Below are 14,418 nucleotides of genomic sequence, written 5' to 3'. Positions count from 1 at the left end.
AGTTTGAGATGCCCGTCAGAAATCCAATTGGATTGCTCAGTCACTGGGAGCTCAGAAGAGAGGGCTGGGCTGGAGGTGGGGCTTTGGGAGGCATCAGCTTAAAGACAGTAAAGGCTGTGGGATCCGAGGACATCACCTAAGGTGAGGCAGTAGTTACAGAAGAGGAGGGGGTTCAAGAAAGACCTAGAACAGTCAGTCAGAGGAGCCCGAGCAGGAAAGAAGACTGAGAAGAAGAGGCTGGGGAGGCAAGAGGAGACCCAGGACAGTGCTGTATCCCAGAGACTGAGAAAGGAAAAGTGTTTCCAGAAGGGAGCTGTGTTAGATGCTACTTAGAAACCAGATAAGATGAGGACAGGGAAGGATCCCTTGACTCGCGCAACATGAAAGTCATTGGTGAACATGATAAGGGCAGTGTCTCTGGAGTAGAGGGGTGGGAGCCAGACCATGGTAGAGCTATCATGTTTGGACAACTCGTCTCACAGATAACTAGGAGGGATCTAGAAAGGGATGTGGGATCGGAGGCTTTGGCAGAGATTGCTAGATGACCTTGATAGCTATTCTCCCCCTTTTCCTTCAGCATAGAATTTCAAATTCTAGCTGGCCACATGGCTTCCCAGAATAGGTGTGGACCCCCTTGCAGCTAGGTATGGTCATATGACTCATTTCCAGCCAACAGGAGGTAAGTAAGTGGTGGTGTCCATGTGCAACTTCTGAGAACTAGCCTTAAAGGGCAGTGCTGTACTTTCCTCAGCCATTGCTCTTTCCTGCTCACTGGAATACATAAATATGTAGCTGGGGCTCAAGTGGCCATATTAGACTTTGCAGTGGAAGCCATGAGTTGAGAATGTTAGTGGAACTACTTAGACTAAATGTGGATTCCTAGTGTGCAGGGAGCCACCATACCTGTTCTGAGCTACCTACCTCTTGACTTTGTATATAAGAGAAAGAAATTTCGGTCTTGTTTAATCTTCTGTTTTCTGATGCTTATAGCCATATCTAATTTTAATCTTTGTGAAAATACAGAGTTTTGTTAAAATATGGAAGCTACTGGAGCAGGTTTGCAGAGTGATAGGAATGATCCAGGAGTGCTGATTCTGAAGACAAGGTGGAAGGAGATGGGAGACAGGCATTGAAGGAGATGACACCTGTGACAGAGGGACCTCCGCTATTACTAAGGAGCGGGGTATGGAGGCAGAGAAGATGTTTCCAGTGAAGGTTGGGATTGGAAACATGATCATTCACACCTGAATTTCTGCTTACTCCTGGATGTGAATGAGGTCATGAGCTTAGAACAAGGGGGAAGGACGGGGGAGCCAATTTTGTGAATCACACCTAAGTGGAGTTGGAGGTCCTGTGAGCCTGAGCAGCTTCTGGGAGACAGCTCCATTCTGGACCAGTTGGCCACACTGCTGCGGGCATCAAGAGTGTGAGGGAAGTTCCCAGAAAGCCTGCATGGCCTCCACCCCAGCCCCAATCAGGCTTCACTTCACAGTCACTTATGACACTTGCCTACCATTCCAAGCTGCCATATGAGAATGAGACCCACTGAGCTTTACTTGACTCATTTTTACAGTACTATGGCAGGCGGGGCGGTGGGGGGCCTTCAGAGAGCATCAGGGATACTCAAAGCAGAGCAAGCCCATTTTATTTTCCTCTGTGAAAAAAATAAAAAGAAGTGAGATGTGGACATCCCCAACTCACAAGGGCTATGTTGTAACCAGTGACTTAGTTTCCAGGCTAGCCACCTAGAACTATAATCGTCAAGAATACAGCTGAATTATAGTGCCGACTGCAAGCCTGAGGTGTAGATTATGGGAACAGAAAATAGTACAGGAAAGAGGAAAAGAAAAAGGCTGAGATTTTCTTTTTCCTGGACCTGGAGTTGGCTATAATAAAATTTTAAATGGAAGGCCTTCGCCTTTATTTTTCTCTGACTTCCTCCTTACCCCTCTGTCCCGGTCCAGTCCTGGTCTGGTTCCGGTCCCAGTGCTGTTCTTACTCATCCTGGACTCCATCCTGCAGCACCTCTGTGTGTATACAGACTGAGTGGGGGATCGGGGAGCGTAGCTTGAAAAGAAGAGGGACTTTGTATTCACCCCCTTGATCTTGAAGAAAACACTTTATATCTCTGAGCCCTAGTTGTCTTACCTATAAAGCCAAGATAATAATAAAACCCACCTCATGAGCTTATAGTAAGAATCAAATGAAATAACATTCATAAAACATCTTGTAAGCTGTAAGGAACTCTATTTGTTATCTGGGAATGATGACTTATTAGGGCCAAACTACCAAGGATCTTCACATTAGTCAGAGCATTTGGTTGGAAGTGAGAAAATGCCACTCAAACTAGCTTAGGAGGGGAGATTACTGGAAGGATACTCACGTCACTCACAGAATCAAAAGAAGAACTTGAAACCAGCATGACTCGGGAACGGGGCTGACCCTGCAGGTTACCCAGACCGGGAGCCCCTCCCTCTGTTTCTGCTGGTGTTCTGAGTATGCATATACATGTGACTGAATAACTGTCTTCTAGGTTGGTATGAACAAATCCCAAGGAAAGACTCTAATTGGTCTAGCTCTGGTCATATGTCTACTCCTGGACCAATCACCGTGGTGAAGGAGAGAGGATTCCATAACCGGACCAGGTCCAGGTCACATGCCCATCCCTGTGGTTAGTTGGGTAACACCCAACACCCATACCAAAGAAAAAAGTGGGGTTTCTCTGAGCGACATCATAATTCCTGGCAGAGCCTTATATGCCTGGAATTCCTTAGGCCCTTAGCAGTCACTGAAAGATTTTAGGCAGAATAGTAACATTGTTACATTTGTGTTTTAGGAGGATCCCTGAGGCTGTAGCAGGAAGAGTGGACTGGAATGAGCCAGATTGGAGTAACAAATAGTTAGAAAGGAAACTGTTACAATGGTTCAGGAAGTAGAGATGAGGAAATGGAAAGAAATGAACAAATTAAAAAACATTTAGGGGGGAGAACCCAGTGACTAATTGGACAGAAAGATGAGAAATAAAGAGATATCATAGTCTGGCTCATAGACAATGATGCTATTTATTGAGACAAGAATCCAAGTGACCGTGTAAGTGTGTGTGTGTGTGTGTGTGTGTGTGTGTGTGTGTGTGTGGTGACAACTTCACCTCTTCCATTTGAAGTGTCCCTGACAATAGGAGGGAGGACCAGTTTGCTGTTTGGAGTTCAGGAGAGACATCTCAGCAGAAGCTATAAATTTGAGATTTGTGTTCAGCTCCTGTAAAAACAACCCAACCACATTGCTTGAACCAAATGGATTCTGTCGTTGTTTTCTGCTACTGTTGTTGAAAAACTCTGACATAACAAAAAACCTAGAGGTAAACAGAGTAAGGCTAGTCAGCAGCACCAAAGGTCAGCAGCACCAAAGGTCATTCAGGCCCCTGGTCCATTGTGTAGGTCTGTTCTGGCTCTCCTTACTGGAAAGCTGTCGTCCTCAGAGACAGCTTGTGGCAATTCAATGGCAGCTCCAGCTATAGCTTCCCACCTGTATTCCAGACGGGCTGAACAAACACGAAGTTGATGAAGGAACAGCACCTGTATTGGAAAGCAAAACTTTCCCAGAAATCCCTACAGACTGCTGCCTCATTGATCAAGTGTGGTCACATGGCAAGTCTTAGCTCCAAGGGAAGCTGGGAAATACAATTTTAAAAAATTAAGTCCCTGAGCCTGTTTGAAGGAAAAAAGAGCATAATGCATATTAAGAAAGCAGCACATGGATGATAATTAAAACCATGGGAGTAGAGGAAGTTATCCTGGGACTGGGAGATGAGAAGGGGAGAAGGACTGAGGCAGAATCTTGATGAACACAAAATTGGAGAAGATCAGGAAGAGAAAGGGGAGAGGGACTAAGGAGCCTGAGAAAGAGTGGCCAGTGAGGGAGGAGCGGAGCCAGAGGGTGGGTGTGTGGAAGTCACAGGAAACAAACGTCTCAGAAAGGAAGGAGTGGTCCCCAGTTTCCAGTGCTGCAGGGAGGGCCTGCAAGGTAAGGCTAAAGAGTGACCATTGGCCTTGGCAGCTTCCAAGAGCTGTTTCAGTGGAATTGTTTAGTCAGAAACCTGTTAACAGGGGGCTGGAGAATAAATGAAGACCAGGGATAGGTTGTTAGCTGGAAGATGATGAGGGTAAGAGGCTGAGGGCGAGGTTATTTTTATTTATTTTTTTTTTTTTTTAAAGAAAGGAGAGAATTGAATGTGTTTAAATGATGAAGGGAAGTAGCAGTAGAAGAGGAGAGACTGAAGAGTCAGTCTGGAGGAAAAGAGAGATGATGCTTGCTGGACAAGGTGAGAAGGATTGGGGTTCAGAACAAGAAGGCAGCCAAAGACTGCAGGACAGATGGGCCTCCATGGAAACAGGAGGAAGGCGGAAAAGCTGAGTGAGGATGCGATGTGTGTGGGTTTGATGGGGGTTCCTGAATGAAGGCTTCCGTTTTTTCCTGCTGAATGTAAGTGAGGTTTTGGTGGGATCCAAGGATTTCAGAGAAACTTAGGAGAAAATGAGAGAAGCTTCTCAGTAGCGGCAAGCAGGAGGGTTTGAGGAAGGATTACGAGCCCAGCAGAGACGGGAACCCTTCATCAGTACTCAGCCGCTGGGGTAAGTACAGGTGCAGAAAACACAGGCAGTAAGACTGATCAACGTTTGGGGTTTTACCAGGAAGACATGATAGAAAACAGTGGTGCAGAGGATTCAAGAATATTGGAAAGAAATACTTGAGGTTTTGTATCATGACATGAGTCTTGCTTGGCTTATAGGGGAGAGAAGTGACAGCTGGAAGGGCTAGTGGGTGGGGGAAAGTTGAAGATAGGGGTGGGCTGGGGGGTCCTCGATGACTGCAGAAGACAGGTATGGTTGAATGAAGCCATGGTCAGACAGAGGGATGTATCCATGGGAGTGAGTGATTAAGACACTGATGGGACCAATGGCCCATGGGGTGAGGAAGTCAGGACCAAGAGGCAGGGTAACAATGGGTCACGAATCTATGGACTGCAGACAATACAACGAGCCAGCTTGCAATGCCTTTGGTAGACCTTTCCTTCCAAACTCAGTTTTGAATTAATATTGCCTTTTTTGAAAAAGAGGTCAGAGAGCCCTGGGGAAAGGTGAACAGAAAAGAAATTGATGTATTCGTCTGTCACCCAATGCTTGCCCTATTTCTCCTAGAACAAAATTCTATTTTAAAGAATCTGCAAACTTCCAAAGTCCTCTCGGTCCTATATGCACCTGCAGACATGAGACCTCTGTCCTCAGGCCGTGTCCCCTACAGGACTTGAAAGACCTGGGATAAGAACGTAAGATGTACATGCACGAGACGCAGTGGGGCACACTCGAATGACGGAGGCTAAGGCTGTGTTAACAGACGGTGGTGACAAAGGGTCCCGTTATCTCTCTCATCTCAGTCGCCCCATCCATAAACTGACGGTGGGAGAGAGGAGGAGGTTTGTCAGTCGGTCACCTCCCAGAGCCCTTCCAGCCCTGTCTGTGAGTCAACCGTACTGTAATTACTCCAAATGGGAGATGCTTTTGCCAAAGAAGGGAACCCTAGACGTGGCCAGACAAGACATCAGCAGATCAGAGAGGTTAAGAACACGGATCTGTGAGTCAGACTACTGGGCCCAACCCCAGCTCTGCCCCTGAAAGCTCTGTCAACTCAGAAAGCTGTGGGATATGCACAGATGTGAAAGCCACTCGACAGTGTAAAAGCTTTCTTTTGGAATAATCACATGTGAACTGACCTTCACAAAGCTCAGAATTTATAAAATCAATGTGGAAAGGAGGCTCAGAGGGAGTCACTAAGCCTAGAACTATCAGCTTTATGTCCACACCTAAGTCTCCTGTTTGTCTCAATCTCCCACCCAAGACTTTGCCCTGAGAGTCATGAACACAGGGATTTGAGGGTCTGCTAAGTCCCTGGAACCTCTATGCTCAGGCCCTGCCAAGAGGGACCCTGATAGGACCCCGCTCACCCCAGGAAGAGGGGAGATTGGCACCTGAAGCAGAGCAGAGCACAGATATGCTTCAGGCATCATAGGTGCCTCCTGTCACAGATCTGGGGGCTTTTAGTGGGTCCCACGGGAGAACCTGGCTGTCTCTGGGGAAGCTTGCTGGGCTGCTGCCACCGCGTGCGCACACTGCCACCTAGGGGCAGTTGGCTGAACCCTTGAGTTTATCAAGTCGTGTGTGTGTGTGTGTGTGTGTGTGTGTGTGTGTGTGTGTGTGTGTGTGTGTGTGTGTTGGGGGAGGGCAGGAGGGCTTCTCTGACACTGTGGATCTCTCCTTTCTTCCTGGAACTCTCGTTCTCTTGGCGCTCCTGTTTACCCACTCAGTAAGGACCATGAATTGCACACCCACCTCCTTTGCATATCCTGCTCCTTGGAATATCCTGATCTCCCCTCCCTATAAGTGTTGCTGCTCTTCCCAGACTCTGCACTGTGGGGGTGCAAAAAATAATTCCCCAAAAGAAAAAAATAATAATAATAATAATTCCCCCCCACCTTTCTAAATTATTATGGCTGAACTAATAATACAATTAACATGAGAAAGATTAACAGGAGAAAATGTCCACATTTTCTTATGGATGTATGTGGCGAGGGGTGCCATAAGATAAGAGACCCAAAGATGCATTGGGCATTGGAGGCTTATATGCCATCTGGACAGAGGAGAGGGAGACAGGGGTCTGGGATTTCAAAGGGAAAGCAGGCAATTTCCAGGTCAATAAGAAACAGCAAACATGTGGTAAACAAATTCCTCCTGAGCCACCCAGAAACAATGGGACCCAGAGGAGAATCCCATAAACAGGCTTGGCTAGATTTCTCCCAGTCTGCCACATTTAGTTTATGTTATGATGGTAAGTGGATGCTCTCTTCCTTTAATCAGGTGTTTTTTTTAATCTGAATTCCTTTAGGCAGGTAAGGGAGAGGGTCAAAGATTCTTTCTGAGTCTTTTGTTTCTTAAAAATAACCACTTTAAAATTAATATCCCAAAAGGCATATTTAAGGGGTGGCAAAACTTTAGTCCTCCTCAGCACTAAGCCCCCCTTACACACACACACACACACACACACACACACACACACACACGCACACACCTCTACAGGCTCTGAGGTCTCAGCCACTCCTATGTCTTTAGATGTCTTCTGTGCACTGGCCATACCTCATGTTTATCACCAGACTTGATCTCTCTTCTGAGCTCCAGTCCGTCTAGAAGGAAAATCTGATCCCATCATCCTCCAGCCCCAAACCATTAGCAGTTCATTTCACTGAATATTCTACAGAGGCTGACCATACCTGGTCACTGTAACCACATCTCTGCCCACAGGCCTCCATCACATTTGGTGACCCAGCGTGTTACCTCTAGTGTAATGGTGGCCACACACACTGCCCTTCAGGACCAGGGGTTGGAATTTGATAGCTCAGGTGGGAATTGCCTTGCTGAAGGCTCACCAAAGCTCCTTTCCTCAATTCTGTACAAGTGATGATTGATCCCCCCTCCAGGTTCCTGTGGGCTCAGTGGACGCCTCCCGTGGAATCGCCTTACAGTTCAATTTCTCCCCCCTACCCCCACCCCATCCTGCTTTCCTCACTTCCTGCACACAAATGTGAATCAGCTTCTGTTTCCTGTGCCCTTGGTCTCCGTACACACCATCACTTCAGCTTAGCCCCTTCGCTTTGCCTGTGTGAGGACACACAGGGAAGTAGGAAACCACCAGCCTGCGCCTCGGCCAGGCTCTTCAGGATAACAAGTCTGGGGGTGTCCTCACATCACCGCTCCCCAGAGCATCATTCATACTCGACCCTGGTGTCTCACTTTATTTCTGGCCACCTGGTCCCCAGCTTCCCCTTGGGGATCCTGCCTGGCCTCCTCTGTGTGTTGTCGGTTTTTGCCTCCTGCCTCTGTCGAGAGGCACATTCAGGCACCCCAAGAGTGAGCTGCCAATTACTCTGTTCAGCTGGCACCATCCATATCTCTTCTTGGGCAGGTCTTGCAGGTGCCTGGCCAGCCCAGGAGATGCTGACTTAGAGTCCAGGACCCACCCCCGGTCCAATCACCGTGCCCAGGATGGAGGGTTGGTGATACCAGCCCTGGGGAGGGGCCTCTTGGTGTGAGGTGCAGCATGGATCTGAGATCCCCAGGAGAGGGCAGTGACGCATGGCACATGGGTACAGATGTCTCCTACCGGCTGCCAGGGCTGCTGACTACAAATTACAAAGAAACCAACTTAGATCCCCATGTTGGCATTTGTAACTGGTTTTAGTATGACTATGTAGATCCAGTTTTGTGACGCTGACATTCCTATTTGTAGATTATTTGAAACATTTATGAGACTGAATCATTAGAATTAGGAAGAGTATAATTGATTACATTTAATGTTTACATGTTCAGGGACATCTACTTTGTTAAAATTATAAAAATTCAATTTATTAATTACAGAAATAGTATGTGAATAGAGAAATATTAACTGTTTCCATTTTTCCTGTGTTGTATAAGATGTGGAATTGGATGTGTTTCTCTGTGTGTGCAGAGCCCCGTGGGGAGTCCATGGGGTCCCGGAAGCTGGTCAAGGGAGCAGGAACTCTGCAGTCTGTGCATCAGAGGGGAGGGGGTGTTTGTCCTGTGCTCTGCCCACAGCCCAGCTAGGATGAGGGGTTCACTGCTGGGTCCCCCATGGGGCTTCCTGCACTTAACCCATGCAGGCCTGAGTGTGTCCCAAGGTTCCCTTGAGTTACGAAGGCTGAAGAGATGAGAGCCAGGCAAGGGCAGCAGAAGCTTCTGCGTGGCAGAAGCTTCAAAAGGCAAGCAGCACCACTCCAGGAGCTGGCTGTCTCCAGACCCAGCTCCCCAGCCCCTCCTGCCCAGAGGGTGCTGCCCCCCTCCTCCCTCTATATATGAGCAGTGCTGGCACAAGAGGCTGGCAGCAGAATTGGCCTTCTCTCCCCCGTAAGCAAGCCTAGCAGTTAGAGAAGGCCAGGTGCCAACTGGGTTCACTGGCTTAGGAAGAGCAGCACTTCCAGGTGCTTATCTGATTTGCATTCGCCTCCAGGCCTCAGCCCATGTTCCACATAGACCAGTGGAACAGAACAGGCCCACGGGGCTTCCCCAGCTCCTCAAACCAAATAGATTTTCTACTCTGTTACTATTACCAGTTTTTCATGTATGTTCCCATCAACGCATAGGTTATGGCAGACGTTGCTGATTTAATCTTCAAATTCATTCTGTTTTCTTTTTTCAGTGATAGAACACCAAAGGTTAGCTGCATTCTAAGCTATCTATGAGAAAGACTGCATTTCCCAGCCACCCTTGCAATTAAGTTCAATCCTGAGTCCTGCCCAATGAGATGTGAGTAAAAGTGATGTGTGCTTCTTCCAGGTTATATCCTACAGGATAAAAGCACGTTTAGCATTTGACAAAATTCAACATCTTTTCATGATAAAAACTCTCAACAAATCAGGTGTAGAAGTTCTGTTCCTCAATATAATAAAGGCCATATATAACCCCATGGCTAACATCACCCTCAATGATGTAAAATTAAAAGTGTTTCCTCTGAGATCAGGAACAAGATGAGGACGCCCACTCTCTCCATTTATATTCAACACTGCACTGGAAGTTCTATCCAGAGCAATTAGACAAGAAAAAGAAATAAAAGGAATCTGAATCAGAAAAGAAAAAGTAAAATTATCTCTGCAGAAAACCCCAAAGACTCCACCAGAAAAAAACCTGCTAGAAGTAATAAATGAATTCAGTAAGGTTATAAAATACAAAATCAACCTACAGAAATCAGTTGTATGTTTATACAGTAGCAACAAACTATCTGAAAGAGAAATAAAGTAATCCCATGAACCACATAAGCTAACAGACACCTCCATCCAACAACAGCCCCATACACATTCTTCTCAAGTGCTCATGAAATATTCTCCAGTATAGATCATATGTTAGGCAATCAAGTAAGTCTTTAAAAGTTAAAAAGCATTGAAATCATACCACGTACGTCCTCTGACCACAATGGAATGAAATTAGAAATAATTAACAGAAGAAAATTTGAGGAATTCACAATTATATGGGCATCAAACAACATACTCCTAAATAACCAAAAGGTCAAAAACAGAAATCACAAGGGAAATTTAAAAATATTTTGAGATAAATGAAAACAAAAACATACCATACCAAAATTTATGAAACCAACAATGTTTAGATGGAAATTTATGGCTGTAAACACCTATAATAAAAAAGAAAGATCTCAAATCAATAACCTAACCTTGCACCTTAAGATACTAGAAAAAGAAGAGTAAATTAAACCCAGCACAAACAGAAGGAAATAAAGATTAGTGCCAAAATAAATGAAATAGAGTAGAAAAAATATACTGAGGAAATCAATAAAATCAAGCACTGATTCTTTGAAAAGATCAACAAAATTGACAAATCTTGAGCTAGACTGGAAAATTATTAAAATCATGAATAAAAGAGGGGTCATTATTATGAACTTTTCAGAAATAAAAAGGATTATAACAGGAAAAAAAGAAAGCAATCTCATCTACAATAGCATTTGAAAAACAATAAAACATTTAGGAATAAATTTGACCAAGGGAGTGAAAGCTCTATACACTGAAAACTATAACACATTGATGGAAGAGAATGAAGAAGAAACAAATAAATGAAAAGATAGCCTATGTTCTTGGATTGGAAGAATTAATACTGTGAAAATGTCCATACTACCCAAAGCAATCTGCAAATTCATACAATCCTGATTAAAATTCCAATGGCATTTTTCAGATATACAAAAACTATAGTAAAATTTGTATGGAACCACAAAAGACCCTAAATAGCCCCAGCAACCCTAAGAAAAAGGAACAAAGATAGAGGCATCACATTTCCTGATTTCAAGCTACATTTCAAAGATACAGGAATCAAAATAGTATGGTACTGGCATAAAAAAAAAAAAGAAACAAGCACATAGACCAGTGGAACAGAATAGAGAGCAGATGACATAATTGTCTATGTGGTTTTTAGTTTGTGTTTTTAAATAGATTTTTTTTTTTTTTTTTTTTACTTTTATTAGCATTTATTTGATGCTGAATTTACTCCTGGGCCATAAGTTTTTGTTTCTTCAGTTTTTTCTGGGAGATCTTTTTCCCCTGTGCAGCCTCCTCTCCTGGTTTAGGAACAACCCGCTTTCTCAGTGAGGATCATCTCAGTGTGGCAGGGAGAGCTCATGTGTGGGTTCATCCGCCCGTGGGCTCTGTGAGCTCTGCACTGCATCTTGGGAGCTTTGCTCACGTGGATGTGCTCAGTGACCAGAGTCTCCATCTAAACCCTCAAGGTCAGCATTTCTCTCTGCATTTTTAAGCATGTGCAGCTAAAATTCTGCACTCTTTTTTGGGCACTGACCCTGCGTCCAGCCCCACTGTTAGGCGTGGGCACACCTCCCAACTCCACCATTGTAATGACAGAATGGCACACATTGCTTATGTAATGTGACATCCTTTAGATACTTGGTGGCTTTTTGGCTATGCATACCCTTGACGGCCCGGGCAGTTTTATGAGTGTTCTTAAAATGAACAGAAAGATTTGAACTTCTCGATTTGCATGATTTTGTGGGATTCTCTGGGTCAAGTGAATAGTGAACCATTTTCAGAGGTCACATCAGGACGCTTACAGGAAGTATAGATATTTATCAAGTTGAGGAAGTTCCCCTCTAACCCCGTTTACTGAGGTTTGTATTATCAGTGGGTTTTGGATTTCGTCAAATGCTTTTTCTGCATCTATTAATATGACTATGTAACTTTTTTTTTCTTTAGCTTGTTGATGTGATAGATTAAATGAATTGATTTTTGAATGTTAAGCCAGCTTTACATACCCTGGGTAAATCCCACTTAGTTGTGTATAATTCTCTTTATACATTGTTGGATTTGATTTTCTAATATTTTGTTGAGAATTTTTGCATCTATGTTCTTGAGAGATACTGATTTGTACTTTTCTTGTAATGTCTTTGTCTGGTTTTGGTATTAGGGTCGTGCTAGCCTCATAGAATGAGTTAGGGAACATTCCCTCTGCTTTTGTCCTCTGAAAGAGATTGTAGAGAATTGGTACAATTTCTTCCTTAAATGTTTGATAGAATTCACCAGTGAATTCACTTGGGCCTTGTGTTTTCTGTTTTGGAACGTTATTAATGATTGATTCAATTTCTCTAATAGAAATAGGCCTATTCAAATTGTCTGTTTCTTCTTGTGTGAGTTTTGTCAGATTATGTCTTTTGTGGAAATGGTTTCTTTCACCTAGGTTATCCAATTTGTGGGTATAGAGTTGTTCCTACTATTCCCTTATTCTCTTTTTAACGTCCATGGGATCTGTAGTGATACCACCTCTTTCAATTTCTGTTGTTAGTGATTTGTGTTCTCTCTCTCTCTCTCTCTCTCTCTCTCTCTCTCTCTCTCTCTCTCTCTCTCTCTCTCTCTCTCTCTCCCTTTTCTTAGTTAGCCTGGCTAGAGGTTTAACAATTTTATTGATCTTTTCAAATAATCAACTTTTAGTTTAGTTGATTTTCTCTATTGATTTCCTGTTTTCAATTTTCTTGATTTCTGCCATAATTTTTATTTCTTTTCTTCTGCTTCTCTTGGATGTAATTTGTTCTCCTTTATCTAGTCCCCTAAGGTAGAAGCTTAGATTATTGATTTTTAGATCTTTCTTCTTTTCTAATATATGCATTCAATGCTATAAATTTCCCTCTACACACTGCTTTCACTGCATCCCATAAATTTTGATAAGCTGTATTTTCATTTTCATCTACTTAAAAATATTTTTAAATATCTCTTGAGATTTCTTTTTTGACTCATGTTATTTAGAAATATGTTGTTTAATCTCCAAGTATTTGGAGATTTCCAGCTATCTTTGTGTTATTGATTTCTAGTTTAATCCCATTGTTGTTTGAGAGCTGACATTGTATGATTCATTCTTTTAAATTTGTGAAGATGTTCTTTATGGCCCAGACTGTGGTCTATCTTGGTGAATATTTCATGTGATCTTGAGGAGAATGCACATTCTGCTACTGTTGGACAAAGCGGTCTAGAGATGTCCATTATATCAGTTGATTGATTATTGTTACTGAGCGCAACTGTGTCCTTACTGATTTTCTGCCTGCTGGATCTGTCCATTTCTCATAGATGGGTACTAAAGTCTCCAAATGCTACAATAGTGGATTAATCTATTTCTCCTTGTGGTGCTACCAGTGTTTGCCTCATATATTTTGATGTTCTGTTGTTAGGCCCATACACATTAGATTGTTTTATATTCTTGGGAATTGACCCCTTTACCATTATGTAATTCCCCTACTTATTCCTGATAACTTTCCTTGCTCTGAAGTCTGCTGTCTGAAATCAATAGATCTACTTCTGTTTTCTTTGGATTAGTGTTAGCATAGTATATCTTTCTCCATCCATTAATTTTTAATATACATGTGCCTTTATATTTAAAGTGAGTTTCTTGTAGATAACATAGAGTTGGGTCTTGATTTTGATCCACTATGACAATCTCTGTCTTTTATTAGTGTATTTTGACCATTTACATTTAACATGATTATTGATGTAGTTGGATTAATACCTACCTTATTTATTAGTGTTTTCTATTTGCTGCATCTTTTGTTCCTATTTTTGTCTTCCACATTTCTGTCTTTTGTGATTTTAACTGAGCATTTATGTGATTCTGTTTTCTCTCATTTCTTAGTATAACAGCTATCCTCCTTTTTAACTTTTTTTTATTGGTTGCTCTAGAGTTTGCAGTATACATTTGCAACTACTGTATTTTGCCGTGTATAATGCGCTCCTGTGTCTAAAGCGCACACATGTTTTTGGCCCAAACTTTCAGGGGAAAAAAATCTTTCAGTTTAAGTTTTTAATTCAAATTTTTATTTGTTTACATTTAGGTACTTGTTTTTAAAGGAATTTTAGCATTTTAAAAAACATATTATGGTTCCAGAAACTTTATGTAATAATTACAAAACACAAAAACAGACACAAGATACAAGAAATTTTATGTACTGGTAACAAATTTATGATATTTATGCCTCATAAAAGGCCAAGAACTCGTCATCGTTGCATTTGTCGTAAATTCAACAAAACTGATGATCGTATTCCAGGGTATTATTTTGCATACAGATATCGTTATTGAGTTCTGGAGTTACACTTCATAAGCATAAATAAAATAATTAAAAACATTTATATAGACATGGAATTAGTACTACCCATGTATAATGTGCATCCTTATTTTTCCCTCACAAATTTGGGCAAAAAAGTGCACATTATACACGGCAAAATACGGTAATCCAAGTCCACTTTCAAATAATACTATACCACTTCATGGACAGTGTGAGTACCTTATAATAATAACATAATCT

This window comes from Rhinolophus sinicus, chromosome 15 (assembly GCF_057876585.1).
Source record: "Rhinolophus sinicus isolate RSI-liver-muscle chromosome 15, RSI-T2T, whole genome shotgun sequence".
Taxonomy (NCBI): domain Eukaryota; kingdom Metazoa; phylum Chordata; class Mammalia; order Chiroptera; family Rhinolophidae; genus Rhinolophus; species Rhinolophus sinicus.
This window is presented reverse-complemented; position numbering follows the sequence as displayed.